The sequence below is a fragment of the Polyodon spathula genome, chromosome 16 (genome assembly GCF_017654505.1).
Source record: "Polyodon spathula isolate WHYD16114869_AA chromosome 16, ASM1765450v1, whole genome shotgun sequence".
Classification (NCBI taxonomy): Eukaryota; Metazoa; Chordata; class Actinopteri; order Acipenseriformes; family Polyodontidae; genus Polyodon; species Polyodon spathula.
This window is the reverse complement of record NC_054549.1, coordinates 13,641,456-13,656,826: the sequence shown is the minus strand read 5'-3', so window position 1 is coordinate 13,656,826 and position 15,371 is coordinate 13,641,456. Positions and strand designations below refer to the sequence as shown.

The window sequence follows — 15,371 nt, the reverse complement described above, 5'->3', positions numbered from 1 at the left end:
TGCCTTTGAGATTTAAATGCGTCCAGTGTTATGAAAGAATATTGTAGAACCGGCGTAACTTGTGGTCATTTCAGGTCCAGTGACTGCGTCTGTGGTAATGCAGAGTACTCTCTAACCAGAAAAGCTCATCACCTAACCTTAAAGCTCAACATCTCATCACTCCCCACCCCCCTTCTTAACACCACTGCTCTTTCTAATACAACAATCACTTATGACTGTGAGGCTGACTCATCACACAATGCTCCACAGAGGGCAGAACCACATGTGCTCACAGAAGCTTTAGCTGTTAGTACAACAAAAGGAAGTAAAGCTGACTTGTTTTCCCCCAAACAAACTGCAACTGGTCAAGCCAGTATCCCTCTATATATACTTGGCCTGGTTCAAGGTTTTGAGTAAACACAATCTAATAAGGGCCTAATAACAAATGTCTTGCATGAAAGGGATGTTGAGACTTTTCATTTACACAACTCTTGTTTATCACTATATATATATCCTCAGCACAAAGCTACAAGTGTTGACACATTTGACTGAGACCCAGTTTTACTAACCGGCTTTAAAACGTAATTATTTACAAACACCTATTTATACAAAGCAAGGTACAATACACAGAACTCCCAGTGTTGTTTATATGGGTATACATTGCCTGAAGCAGTAAACGATTGCTTATTGCTAATCCTGTAATGATTTTACATTAACATCCTCACGTATCTTGCTGCTGGTTAAAACCCATTTTATAAGAAAGACCCGTGGGTCATTTATGTAGGCAATGATTGATGGATTACCCAACAAAACCTTTACAAAAAAAATAAAATAAATAAAATAACAATCAAGTTCTGTTTCATAAAGCCAAACAGAAATAAATCATATCCTTACCAATCGCATTTCAAGCAGGATGTTGTCTTTATCAAAAAGTGAAATTAAAAATTAAGGATAGGTCACGAAGAGTTTGAATTGGTCAATTTTAAAGTTTCCACCAGTGTGTTAAAATCATCCTACCCCCCCTCGTTCTTGTTTTTTTTTTTTTTTTTTTTTTTTTTAATTCTCAATGCACTCACCCGCCAGTCTGTTAATCTTTAAATTCCTGGAGGTGACAGCAAACAACTTCACCGCAACCCAAGCAGCTGTTTCACACTGACCCCAGCGGACCTTTCTCCGTGGCCTGGGCCAAATCCAACGAGCGGGCTGCACAATCTCAGAGCCACTTTATCCGTTACCATCCACTGCCCGGAGAGAGCACTTGCTAACAAAAGCCGGAGGTCCCGCTTGCTTATTCTCTTACACACCGCCAAGACGCTTTAAAACAAAAACGCAGAGCACTCCCGTTTGTGTGTTGTAGCAGTCGTAGTAGTTGTAAGTAGTATTATGCAGTTGGCGAAAATCAGAGTTCGCCGTTTACCGACCGGGCTTCTTTTTCACACTCACACACAGACACAAACACGCACAGATCCCCACACACACGCACGCCCGCCCGTGTGCGCGCACACACACGCACACGCACACGCACACGCACACTCTCTCTCTCTCTCTCTCCTCTCCTCAGCTGTTCAGCAGACACTTCCACATGCCTGACCTAGTCTTTCTTTATCCAGACACTAAGGAGAACAACCCCCCCCCCCCCCCCCCAAACACAACAGGGAGCGCACTGGAAAACCTGGACTGGATTTTCCTCTTGCCAAGACACGGGAACAGGAGCCGTGATTGATGGCAGCTCTTAACAGCACGGTCAGCTCCAAAATGCATCGGCAAGCAAGACACAGGCAGCACATCCCGAGAGTGATCATCTCAGATCCATAGCTGCAGCGAGGAATATTAATGCACCCCTCTGACGTACAACTGCAGATCAAAGACGAATTAAAAAATAATAATAAAAACACACAACACTTTTGTCTAGGCTAATTTATTAAACTAAACAGCCACGCTATAGATTTAGCCGTGTTCCAAACGAAAAAAAAAAACCTACGACCCGACAGGAGCAGAAAACAATTTAGTCTTCTGCCATTTTAAATGTTTGTTACTATCAAAGCAATTTCTAAGACAACAAAAAACAGAACTGTAAACAGATTTAACATGCAGTTGAACCACTCTCCGTAGGCCGTCATTTCATTAGCATCTGCAAGCACTACATTCATTACACGCTTCCCATTACAAAGACGTCACAGCAGTTCAAAAAACGAAAAAAAAACTCATTTAAATGCCTGATGGATTACGCAACAACTGATGCGAACGGCCGACTGTTCTAGGCTTTAAGATCAAAAACACGTATTTAACCAGTGGTTCTTATTTTTACATTCCATATCTGAGCCAATTATCAACAGCCGGTAAGCTACTACTACTGTTACAATACAAACAAAAGCAGAATAAATAAGGGAGTGTAAATTACATTTTGCTGCTTTTCCACTAGACTGGACAGCAGTTATTGAACGCATCTGTCGGTTTTAAAGAGTTTTTGGTCCAGTAATTTACTCAAAGGAAAATTAGATTTAACCTCCCCAGTCACCTTGGGAAATGATATAATTTTTTTTTTAATAAAATATAAACAAAATGATCAAAACACTCGACTGGTAGACATATCACGTACAGATAAACTTGTTTTCTGAAAGAGAATAGATGTCTGACCATCCCCATTGACACTGATCAACATGCATAAAGACAAAAACACTGCAGCCAACAAATAACCCTCATTTGACTGAATAAGTTCACTGCAGTCCACTTTTTCCAATAAAAATGCTTTACACACGAGAGAAAGAAAACTAAAAAAAAAAAATATTGACTAGATTTACACAGGAACACACCAGTGGAGTATAAATACATAAATAAACAAATAGGCATTCCTAAACAAACACAGATAATTATAATCCTTTCTGTTAAGCTAGTTGATCAACATTAAAATCCTCGTCACTCTCAACGACTGGCACAAAATCAATACAAATTGAATCTGGTGTTGTGCTGGCTTTTGTTGTGCTACAAAGCATGCTGCACATCAGCCTTACAATAAGGAGATGTCTGTAGAGATCACATCACTTAAAAATATGATCTCCAACCAAGTAGCATTCAGATAGAGTTATACCTGTACCTGCAAGGACTGACATCAATCCTCAATTCAACCACAACCACAGAGCAGACAGGTGTCTTATCACTATTCAGAATCAGTTTGGGTACAATTGCACAAATGCAGAGGGTGAGCCAAACACTGCGGTATTCACAATATTTAATATCCAGAATAAATATTTCCTGGGATATGCGCCGACAAGCATATTCAGAATATTAACACAGTATGCCATTTCATGATAGGAATACATATCACTTAGAGAGAGGGAGAGAAAAAATAAAACTGTTCTTGGTATATAAATGTGTTCGATCCTAAATTTTCACATGGTCTGAATCATTCTCCAGTGTAAAATTACAATCAGAGTTAATGCCCACAGACAAGCTGAAGAATGTCCTACCATGAAAGCAATAGATTGCAACAGAAGTAAACATGCAATTTAATTCAAAACAATGTCATTGCATTTGAAATCCTCAGGCAAGGTCAGATTTGTTTCCAGATCTGAGAAAAGGCATCAATACTTAATTTTAAAACAAAAAATGCGTAGCCTATACTTCTTTATTGATGGGCACTGTAAAGGTGATCGATGGGCGTTGTGGAATAGTGGATAGATGTAAATGAATAGGTTATTTACAGTGTGTGCCTGTTTACAGAGATCTACTGAACAAATGTTTTCAGTAGATCTCTGTAAACAGGCACACACTGTAAATAACAGTTTATAGAAAAAGCAAACCTATTCAAAGCTACTAACAAAAGGCTGAATTATAATTCAATAAAGCTAGTTAGCCTACAAAATGAAGATAATCTTTAATTAAAAAGAATAACCTTTGGGCAAATCTACATTTTATAACAGCCTAAAAGGCCAAATCAAACTGTTAAATGCATTTGCCTTTTCATTCCTCTGTTCAATCAGGTTGAACGATACCTACTGTGCCTCTTCTTGTATTGCAACACACTTCCAGAGTCCAGTTCCAACGAGCAGTAAAACTCCACCTCCGGGTTTTGACCAAACCTCTATTTATCACACAACCCTGTCATGTTGAGCACCATTAACAGATAATGAAAGGAGACAACGGGTGCAGTTACAAGCAAAACACTCTACATTCTACAGGCCTAAGCATGTAGCCAGGGAACAGAGAGTCTACACTCACTATTACACACATATAGCATTGCAAGGGGGGTTAAAATTAATTAACCACTAATATCAATTTATTTTTATATGCAGAAAAGGAAAGGGAAATTTACAAAACAATGACCTTCAGCAAACAGGCATGCGCTTTTGTAGGATTAGCAATAGGGATATACAGTATGATAAAGTAGACTCATAATTCTCTGTACTACATCTAAACATGGAGAAGAGAGAGTGCACTTTTTTGGTTATTTATTAAATATAACCAAATTAAAATAAGCTCATGGATTAAAACCAAGATCCCTCTGGTAGAACTCAGTAATGCCTGCCCTTCTTACTCAATTACCCTCATGAAAAACAAAGATAATGGATAAAGAGCTGTATACATCTGAAAAGCCTTGCCTGAGTAATCTATACAAACAGAGTTTGAAAGGAAAGAAAATAGCCAGCAAGACAAGTAAGTCAGGCAGTGAAGAGCTGTGGGTAAAACAACAAAAAGAGACTCGCATGGATGCACGAGCCCAGGATCTCACAGACTTGGCAAGGCATTCAAAATGTGGCCCCTTAAGTACTTGGATATCTAGTAACTTCATTTAATAAATTCTGTAGGGACGCAAAGACAAGTTGAACAGAAGCTGTTTTTGTTTTTTTTGTTTTTTTTAAAAAGAGGATGCAGTTTAAAACCACCAGCTGGAAACTTCACAGCAAGGAATGCAACACAACCCAGGCCAATGGAGATTTTACCTAATAAGATAATGTTTGCAAATTAGAGAAAAGATTAACAGCCTGATCCTATTGTTTGCCCTCATTGGAGTTCCTGCTACTTAGCAACTACTGTGTCATTTAATGGAATGTACAAGAGATTCTTTTTTTTTTTTTTTTTTCCCCCCATCTCCCTCAAATGCTTAGAAAAAAAATAGAGTATAACTACACGGGCCGCCAAAAGCTTTAAGGGCTTACATGAAAACAATGGAAACAGAAATTGCCAAGATTTTCTAGGATGATCTCAGTGCCGACCTGTTTTATTACTTTTGTTCCTTCCCTAGAGGTCACATTCACACTCTGTTGCCTGCCATCAGTAACAATCACAATTCTTTTTTTCTTTTGAGAGTGAGAGAGAGACAGAAAGGAGTAACTCCTGCTTACATGAACTCATTTCAGGGCAGGCAATATTTAGCGTCTGGCAAAGGTTTTTGTTTTGGCGCACAAGGCAGACTGATTCCTCGTTTTCACCATCACTTAATTAGCATTACATAATTCTACGGCAGCCAAGGGGGAGGTGAGGAGGTCCGGAAAACACACAAAATCAACCAAAACTACTTACAGAAACATGCTGTAACTGCAGTTAACTGAACTTTAACAAAGGTTACAGTATGAAGGATACACAAGATAAACTCTTTCAGGAAAAAAAGTAAACATGTCAAGGCAGGATACTGTAAAGTACACACTGTCGACATCAGTAATAATAAACTGTAGGGTTCAGTGTTTGTAGGAAGCACTGGCTCATATATTGCACTATAGGAAATGCTTGCCACATGTTTCCTTGTACAATCACTCCCAAATACGGCAGATATTCTTATGCAAGGCTAGGACCAGCAGACCCCCTTTTAAAACTCACAATGAGGTTGAGTTTATTTTATGAGGTACTGTCTACATCAGAAACGACACTCAGGAATTAGGGTTATAGATGCAGCAGAGCTCCCTCTTCAGGAATTTCAGGAATTTTTCGTTACTTGGAGGAGCACAGAGCTAAAGCAAAGCTGAATCAGCCCTTTATTTATTTAACATGCCTTTTTCCCTGTATTTGTTTGTACATCATTAAAAATAATGTTGGTTTATGTGAAGCACTCACAGTAAACCTTTTACACAGAATACCTGGGTCATATAGATCTCTGGTAGGAGACATACCCTTCCACTAAACTGCAGTGCAATACACACAAGTTATGTTAAAACACTTAAAACAGTTGTAGATTTCTACCCTCTAGGATAAAAGGCTGCTTTTAAAAATTTCAGGAGATACCCGAATGGTCTTTGTACAAATCCCTTAACTGTGTGCTTGCTCTCTTTACTATCCTCAAACAAACAAAATTCCTCAGGTGACACTTCACACAGAACTCTCTCTCAACGGCATACCCAACACCATCTTTTTCTAGAGTTTTATGCAAAACAGAAATCTTCATAAAAACAACAATCTAAATTTCCTTAAAAAAAAAAAAAAGAACACATGAAAGAAAAAATACAAACGCAGCCAAAGAAACAATGTTAAATGGTCTCTTAACATGCTGTATATCGTTTGTGTTTTACCCATCTAAATGAAAGTTTCCATTACCTGACACGCACTTCCCTGTAGATTTTAACCCCACATTCACGCCATCTACTGGACAAGAGATACTACTGTATGTTAATACAGTATTTTACTACAGAGGTTAATGAATACATTATCTCTGATTGTAATCTTCTAGGTATTAAAAGGGATGTCAATAAAAATAAAATAAAAAATAAAAAAAAAATAACACTAAGAACTTATTTAATGATTTAATGAACATGCAATTCTGTTTCTTCTTTTACACCAATATTCAAATCAAACTCTTCATTCATAAAGCTGTTGAATTTTAATAGAACAAGTTTTGTCAATAACAACATTCTCTTGCACTTTACCGACTTCATTAATAATCCATTAACAGAACCCAAAACATAACTTGGCAGCTCGCCTTCTAAAACAAAATCCATTCCTTGTGCTTTTCCGCAGACAAGTGTCAACAGCACAGAAAAAAAAAAAATATACTGCAGGCTGCTTAATACAAATAAAAACATCCAAGATTGACTTCTGTGAGCACTACAGTATATTAAGAGCCCATCTGTAGTTCATCTGGCTCCTCAAAAAAAAAAGCTTAAAACTTGAGTCTATAGTGTAAACAGCTGTTTAAATATGCTTCAATAAAGTCAAGTATTTAAAACAGCATTCCCATCAGTACAAATTATAGCCTACACTGTTAGAGATTTGTATAAAATGGCTGCAGCATATCTGAAAACTAGGAATTCTTCTTTGTTTAAATATTAATATTATGATTTATTTTGTTTTCTGTGCCATTTGTAAATATCCACAGGTGAAAGAACCCACAGTTTCACAGTTTGGTGCAGTCTCTCCCATACTTTGTCAGCATATTCAACCCTGACAAGGAGGAAAGCCTTCTTCCTTGGGTAATTAAATCCAGGGAATGTTATGAGAAAGGAACTCCAACTGTGGAAAACTATATTATAATGACATATCTGTTTGTGCTTGGGCTAAATAAGATCCTTGGGAACAGAGGTGTGTAATAAACGTATAATTTTTTGCACAACACACCCCAATGCTGCCAGAAGCACTTCAGCGCTTGTGTCTGAAACACAGGGAACTCCATCCTCTGTTTCCAGGGTTGTACTGGCATTATGTAACTGGTGACAGACAGTGTTTTTCACAGTGCAGGTTTCTTTCGATAGGCTCCAAAGTTCAGTGCTGCTCATTGTGGAATTAAACCATGCACATGATTATTCAATTTGCCTGTTAGTAGCATACACACTAGTTGTCGACACACATGATCCTACAAGCTTGTGTTTGCATACGGTGATATCCAAAGGCTCTACAGTTTAATGTCCAACAGTTTGTACTGCAGCTTGCCAAAAACCGGAGGCTTTCAGCTGTGATTCATGAATATTTTAAAAGTTAAAGAAATCCTTCCCATGGCTAATGTAAGAGTAAAAGGCAGGCTGAATGATTTAACATTAACGCTATAAAACAAATCCTTCCATAGGCCAACAGCCGGTCAAATATATTCAAACTCTCAACATTAACATTTGGCAAGCGAAGGCCTTTTGTCTATTACTGTACATATAAAACGTCAGGGAAAAACAAGCACAGTTTGCAGGTAACATTTCAAACTTGCAGCTGCACTTAGATTGCGTGAGATCTTGACGTGTAGAAGATACCAGTGATGGAGGACTCTGTTAAGGAACGGGAAAGTGCTGACAGCAGGGCTTCTGACTAAATATATTGTATTGACAGGGGAACGCTACAGGGAGACAGACAGCTAAACTATAATAATAGTCTGCATTTCTAGCTTTGACTGAAAACATAGTTACGCACGGTGGTTAGAGCATGAGGCCATAACTGTGTGTCTTCTCAAAAGACTAACATCTGTTTTAACTGCACTATCCTTCTTCTGTTTTCATCTCAACTGCCGCAGCAACTGTTTATAAAGTAACGTAGACACAGCACACAGTGCAAGTATTGTTCTAGATATCTGCATGTACATTCCTGTTAAAAAGAAAACACTGCATAGCACATTGCCAGTCTAAATGGCAAGGACTACATGTTTTGGTACCTGTATTTCTGTGGCTAACTTTATCACTAAAAGCTTGGAGATACAATGCCCCATTTCAATTGACAGAATCTGCTGCTGTTAGTCCCAGCTTGTCGTTATTTGCTGGAAACACAGAAAAGCCCAGTCTTCAAGTTCAAATTTGAGGTTTCCTCTAAGTAGCTGGTGACTGATCTGAAACAGCAACAGCAACAAAGCTGTACATTTAAGGGCCCACTCACTGTGCTCAGTTTATTTCAGTGGGTTTGGATCATTTCAAATATGAATGCTCCAAAGAACTCATTCCTCTGCAGAGTTCAGTTTCTGGCAGGCAATTCTTTTGTTTATTTATTTTGAATTGCACACTTAAAGCCAAACCCAAACACAAGCAGAACTGATTTAAAAAATACGGTGATATACAGCTTCAAAACGGCATATTAAAGGGGACCTTGCACATCCTCCACCTGCTTGTACAGTATAAGCAGCTGGTGCACTGGAACTGTACAAATGTTAGACAATGGCCAATTAAATGAATTGTGATCTCTAGACACGCTCTCAAAGGTTGGTTTATAATACCTGAATTATATTCTTCAGTGTATCCATGCCAAAAAATATCCATGCCCTTCAAAAAGGTGAACGGAATCGGTTGATTCCAGGATCTCACATCGTTTTAGTCCCATTTTATTTAAACTACACTACTTTACCTCTCAGTTCAGTTTGTTCTCAAAATACACTAAGGTTTTAATGTCACTCCCCCCCTGCCATATACAGGACCCACTAACTTAAAAACACAACAATGCAGCATGCACACAGATGTTTATCTTTGAAATTGTAACACCAGCTGCTCAATTCCTGTTACACTTGCTCTCTCAAAATAGTTTTCTCTGATGATCAAACCACCACAGGCAGAAGGAAACTGGTAGGTCTGTCCTGCCCACGTCATGAGATCGAGATCAGAACAAAAAGCATTGCTTTTTCCTTTACATTGCACACGTATAGTCCAAATCAAAGCAACTATCAATATTTAGTGAATATAGGGTTTCTTAGGGGAGGGGGGGGAAGAAAAAAAAAACAGCCCCCCCCCACCCCATTTTATTTTTTGGTTTGTTTCAAAATTGTATTTAACTATTAGGGCACCTTGGATTTTTTTTTTAGATAATTGATTTTTAAGTATAGCATTCAAAAAAACAACAAGCGACATGATCTTAATTATAAAAACGGTGTTTTTTTTATAAAGAATCTCGCAAAAGGACAAATAGCACAATTTACAGTACTGCTAACAAATCAGACACAAAGCCTTCAGTATTTTTTAATGAAGCACGTTTGCAATTATGCAGCACTTTATAGTCTAGACCAAACTTGCAATCAATTAGCCCCATCAGAAGGATGTTCCGACACACTTCTCTAGTAATTTCTTCATAACCTTCAAGTATCACGATTTAGTCAAAAGGTTTGCAGCCTGCTCTCATAATACCTCTTAGTAAAGCTTGTTCTACTGTCTAATCCTGGCTGCTCAATTTATACAGGAAACAGCAGGGTGGAAAATCTGCTGAAGATTTGCTAACAGGATTACCACCTAATGAGAACCACCGTGCACAACATTTAGAAAGAAAGATATGTAGGGACTCTCTGAAGGGCGTTTCAACTGGTAATTCATCCCTAAAGCAGCAGTAAGGGATTCCCTATTCACCTGTTCTCGCTCACACTGGCAAACTAAAATGGTTAGCAACATCAATTTCAAAAGTAGTATCCCTGCTTAGCTTTAGCAAGTTTAATATGGATTTATGGGAATATTGCTAAAACTACAATAACCATGACAGATTCAATACAAGCACCTTCATTTTTAAATGGACAAGAAGCAGGTTAAGAACAAAGTAAAACTGTAAGCAGTTTTAAAACTGTTTGGATTTTATGAAAGAAGATTCTAATAAAACAGAAACCCCCAAGACAAACTACTGTAAACATTTCAGGGTGTTACATGAAAAGAAACTTGCAAGTCTCAGGCTTAGGAGACAGAGGTTTACATAACAGAATCGCATCTAAAATGAGGAGGGAGTTGCAACAGAGAAGAGGGTTAGGAGAAAATATCTGTGGCTAATGCAGCAGATAAGAGAAAAGGATCTCTTTTCTTCTGCTGCCTACATGTTAACTAACCTTGACTGCATTCAATTCTGAGTGCTCCAGTACCGTCCTCCAATACCGTATTGAGCACTGAAACAGAGCTTCAGATTCTGAAGAGAAAAAAAATAAAATAAATAAATAAATGGCAAACTAGGAATATGAAAAAAACAAACAAAAAAAAAACACATCACTTAAAAGATATAGCACGTGCCCATTTTAATTTAATTACTAAAATCAGTTGTACTGTTTTGGAATGTTCAGTTTGCATGCGGCTGCTTTGCTCTATAAATAAAGAATTTAATACAAGACAAAACAATAAACTATTGTCAGCTTAAAAATCTAAAAATAGGAATATGCTGGAACTGCCATTTAGGGTGAAATTTAAAGATGCTCTTCATCATGAAACTACATTTTAAATCAGCGGTAGATCATTGAGGTGCATTGTTAAGTGACATTTCTACAGATCTATTGATTGTGCTGAAAATACATTTTAAAAGAGATATTTATACTGCCCTCTACAGCATACTGGCAAACTGTTCTCCTCAGAGCTACAGACCTCAGCAATCAAAACATTGTGACAGTTGGATGCCTTGCAGCATCAGCTCAATACTAACGCTCTGATTTAAAATTCATTTACAGACTGAAATGATTCAAAACCATTTAAAAACCTGTACTGTCAAAATGAAAAAATAAATAGAAAAAAAAAGTGTGTCAACATTTCAACTGTTATTCTTACACTAATACAAACCATAGGGGTGGGATCACACAAGTTACTCTGATATATTTGTGACAGCGTTTTAAAAGTAGAAATTAATTAGAAAAACAGATTAATATGCATTAATAGCCGAATACATCTTGTAAAATGACAAGACAGAATTTAAGGCATTCAGGGTATACAGTATATTGATCCCTAAATGTGACCAGTACCTAAAAATGAATGAAAATATAAATGACCAGTGTCAAGTATTTCACCAGTTACGTCTATCTACGAAAGCTAGATTATGACTGTGCTTGTACTTTTTTTACACTGTACAGCAGAGCTGTCAAGCGGAAGTCTCTTAGCCAGGCACGGCTCATTGAGTCCTGCAATACAGCTCTCTTGATTTCAGAGGTGAAATATCCCATTTAAGGCCGCTGATGGGTTTGAAAAGTTGTGTTTTGTAGTCGGTGCAGCTAAACTAATGTGTTAAGCAAAAAATACTGGCAGTGTCTAGTTGGGGAGAGAAGAAAAAAAACAACATTTTCATGCATTTCTTTGCTATTATTTAGTAAACTAAATCTATATGAAAAAAAGGTTCCCAGTCTGAAATGCTTACATTTGTATTCAGTTTGTGACTTTCTTGCTCTTAACTAAAAAGGCTGGACAACTCATATAGGATTTTTAAAATGATATGCTGCTTCCCTGTACAGTTAGCATTTAGAGGGAAAAACAAGAGTCTAGGTGTACCCTACTTGTAAGTCACTCCAACACCCAGGTGTGAATAAAGATGTGTATTTTGTTGCAGTTTCATAGTTATTATCATGCAATCTAGACAGATTCTACTCCAGCAAACTGTCACCGTACATAGTGACAACTAACCCACCGTGACAACCAAAGCTAAACTGCAAGTCTCTCACCCAGCAGGCTTCCAAGGACTTTGCTGATGTCTGCAGGATTTACAAAGAAATCGACAACAATAAAAAGCCATGCTTGGTGTCCTAGTTTATTATCAAAATGAATAAAATATAACTAGCACTTTGCAATTTACTGTAGTTTGCTCGATTCAATGCGCTGATAAATTGCTACAATTAAAATATTGTAGATTAATTCCTTCCTGTATCATAGTTTAACGTTTAGGCATTTGTAAACAGCAAACATGCACACGCCTTTATGCACAGGTACTGTAGCAGCAGGAAACTGAATGGGCTGTGTGGGATTTGTATTGCAGAACTGTTTCAGTTCAGTAAATATGATGCAATAGTACAAATTAATCTGCCTACTTTTGTACAATTCTGCTTTGATTTCTATTGCTTAAAAAAAAAAAAAAAGACTTTCCAAGAAGCATCTAAACAGAGATTGAGCCAGGAAACAAAATTATACATTTACTTGCTGACTGTCAGATAAAACAAAACAGTTACACATATAAAATTAACTGCAGTGACTGTGTTGGCTTGATAAGTGAACTCGGCCAACGAAAGAACTGCTTTCTGTTGGATCTAATTGAATGCATTCTTGTTTGCTTAAAAGAATGTGTGAACTGTTAGCCACAATTGGAGTCACATTAAAATATTATTCAATGACTAATACAGGACAATACATAGCCTTTGGCTTGACCTAAAGCAGAAATAATACAACCAAAAGATGTATATTAAATTATATTAAACCGCCGAAATAAAAATAACTGGACTTTCGATGGCTCAAGGAGGACTCCATTTTGCATCATGGTAACACAGTACAATAAGGCTGTATAATGCGGCGTGAACACAGGGTTACATAGTCCTCTTCCTGGCACATCAATTCCATGCTTGAGATGAAGCCGGATCTCTTTGAAAGTGAAAGAGCAGGCTTTGCTTCTACTTATCTTATCCTGCTCTCCACAGTAGGTTTATATCAGAGCATTAGAACAAGATCACAGCTTGTGCATTTGATACTGTAAATATGTTAGCGCTGCACCTACAGTACAGGTCCACATTGTGTCAAGTAGTAGTTCCACACATTATGGAATGTGATTAATACTCTTTTCTATCTGCAGTGTTTACCGAGAGGATTGCATTGCGTTCTCATCAGATCAGCATTGCTGTCAACACTACGAACAAACCACTATTCGTTTCCCTTAAGATAGTGGCATTACAAATATCACCTTACAAGCCACATGAATTAAGTTAACCTTAGCATCCAACAGTACTCTTCTCCAGAAAATAAAAACATGCTCGTCGCTTATGATTTAAGTGCCTCAGGAGGGGGGACAACACATAACTATAACAAAAGGTCATTCTCACGACACTGTATAAAGCAAATTACATCACAATGTAGTTGGAGGAACGGCACGACTCAGTAAAGATTGTCAGTCGATACTGTAGTTAATACAAATAGTATTTTTCCACATTTTCAAAACACGGGAATTGCTTAGGATCAGCAAGTTTATTGGCATGTTATTGTGTTTTATCTGGTTCAAAATGACCATGTTTAAACAACATGCTCCCTTTCTTAAGGCAGTTTACAAAACTACTGGAGTACATCTTACAAAGGTGTTGGGGATAGTTCCAGCTCACCAGCCTCGCTTTGTAAATCTACTGTAGGACCATAGGAAAGGGTTTGCTTTTCTACAAAACAATAAAAAACTGTTATATGGTGTAGGAGAGTTAGCAATGTGCTAATGCAGTAAATATTAACCAAGAAATAAAACCCTTCTAATGGAGCGCTTTCAAGTTCTTGATATTTCCAGTAGATAAAGGAGTTGGCTCTCAAACACACATTCATTTTCAATGCATACTCCAATGATTAATGCACAAACAGAAAGCATGCCATATTTACATTCAAATGATACTGTTTTTTTTAAAGCATAAGGAATGATGGAGGACAGAAGTGGCAGAAATTGTAGAATTAAAATAATGTAGGCCTAACTTCTATGATTTTTATTAAGAACAAAATTCTGCTGTTTTTTTCCCCTTTATATTTTCAAAATAAACCACAACTCAAAATGACTCAAGTCTGAAAATGTGAAGTCCTCTGTTTTATTCGAAAAGACAGAACAGTGTAATGTAATAGTACAATACTTGCTTTATGATATGCCTACACATCTGCTTTATGTGAAAAATATCTTCCACTTGTATGGGTAATATTTAACATTGAGAAACACTATACATGATGAATAATGCACTGTATCTGCAACAAATTAGTTTGCAGCATGATGCTGTACTTATGGCCATGCACAATGGGATCTCATCCAAACTAGAAAAAAAACTGATCATATGACACATGCTTGCAGGAGGCTGGCACTAGGAAATGCATACAATATACGAGCATAAGGGTAATTTGCCCCCAGGGCAACAAGATAGGGCCAACATTTGCCCTGTGTTACTGGTTTTGAAATATTCAGCTCCATCAAATGATTTACTAAATACTGTAGAAAAGGGTTCACATCTTTAAAAGAGATTGTTTAAAATTCCCATCTCAAGAGGATTATTTGGTAATTGTTTTCAATGCATTCAAAATGACTCATTCTAATACAAGAAACCTCAGCATGTGACAGAATTCACCATGCGTAGTATATAAAGCCTAAACCAGCAAGCTGTTACAGTAGTTGACTACAAAATGGGTCAAAGGGCAGAATTTTTATATTGAGAGTGCCCAAATTGTCAGAGACTCTGTATCCCAGAGTGCAACTGCAACCAGAAGATAATAAATCAAGAACCTTTGTCAATGAAACGCAACCACTTGGAAGATAACAACTGATCCATCTCCGTGCTGTCGACAGGGACCGACAGACCGCATAGGATTGCAACATCTGAAAGGAGGCAATCAATATGCACAATAACCCAAACACTCAATACAGGGAACGAGCAAGCTGTATTGACCAGGCTGGAAGGATTATCACCAGGTACTGAGGTTGAGATTACTTACTGATAAAGAAGCCACACCCTAAAAGGACTCATGAGTTTTGCTGGTCCATCGTCTGAACTAGTTCAAGCCTGTTGTATTAGAGAGACAATTCCATTATTAGAAGGCTATTTTCATTGCCAATTTCACAGGCTAGTA

The 15,371-nt window shown here is 37.5% G+C and overlaps 1 protein-coding gene across 1 annotated transcript in view; it reads right to left on the bottom strand.

The window, feature by feature from the left end:
* The window catches only part of LOC121328841 (arginine-glutamic acid dipeptide repeats protein-like), a 104,797-nt gene extending 94,064 nt beyond the window's left edge, over window positions 1-10,733 (bottom strand). The window contains exon 1 of the mRNA XM_041273937.1: window positions 10,667-10,733. The gene's annotated coding sequence lies outside the window, so the exon portion shown is untranslated. The remainder of the gene's footprint in view (window positions 1-10,666) is intronic.
* Between the last annotated feature and the right edge of the window lie 4,638 nt (window positions 10,734-15,371).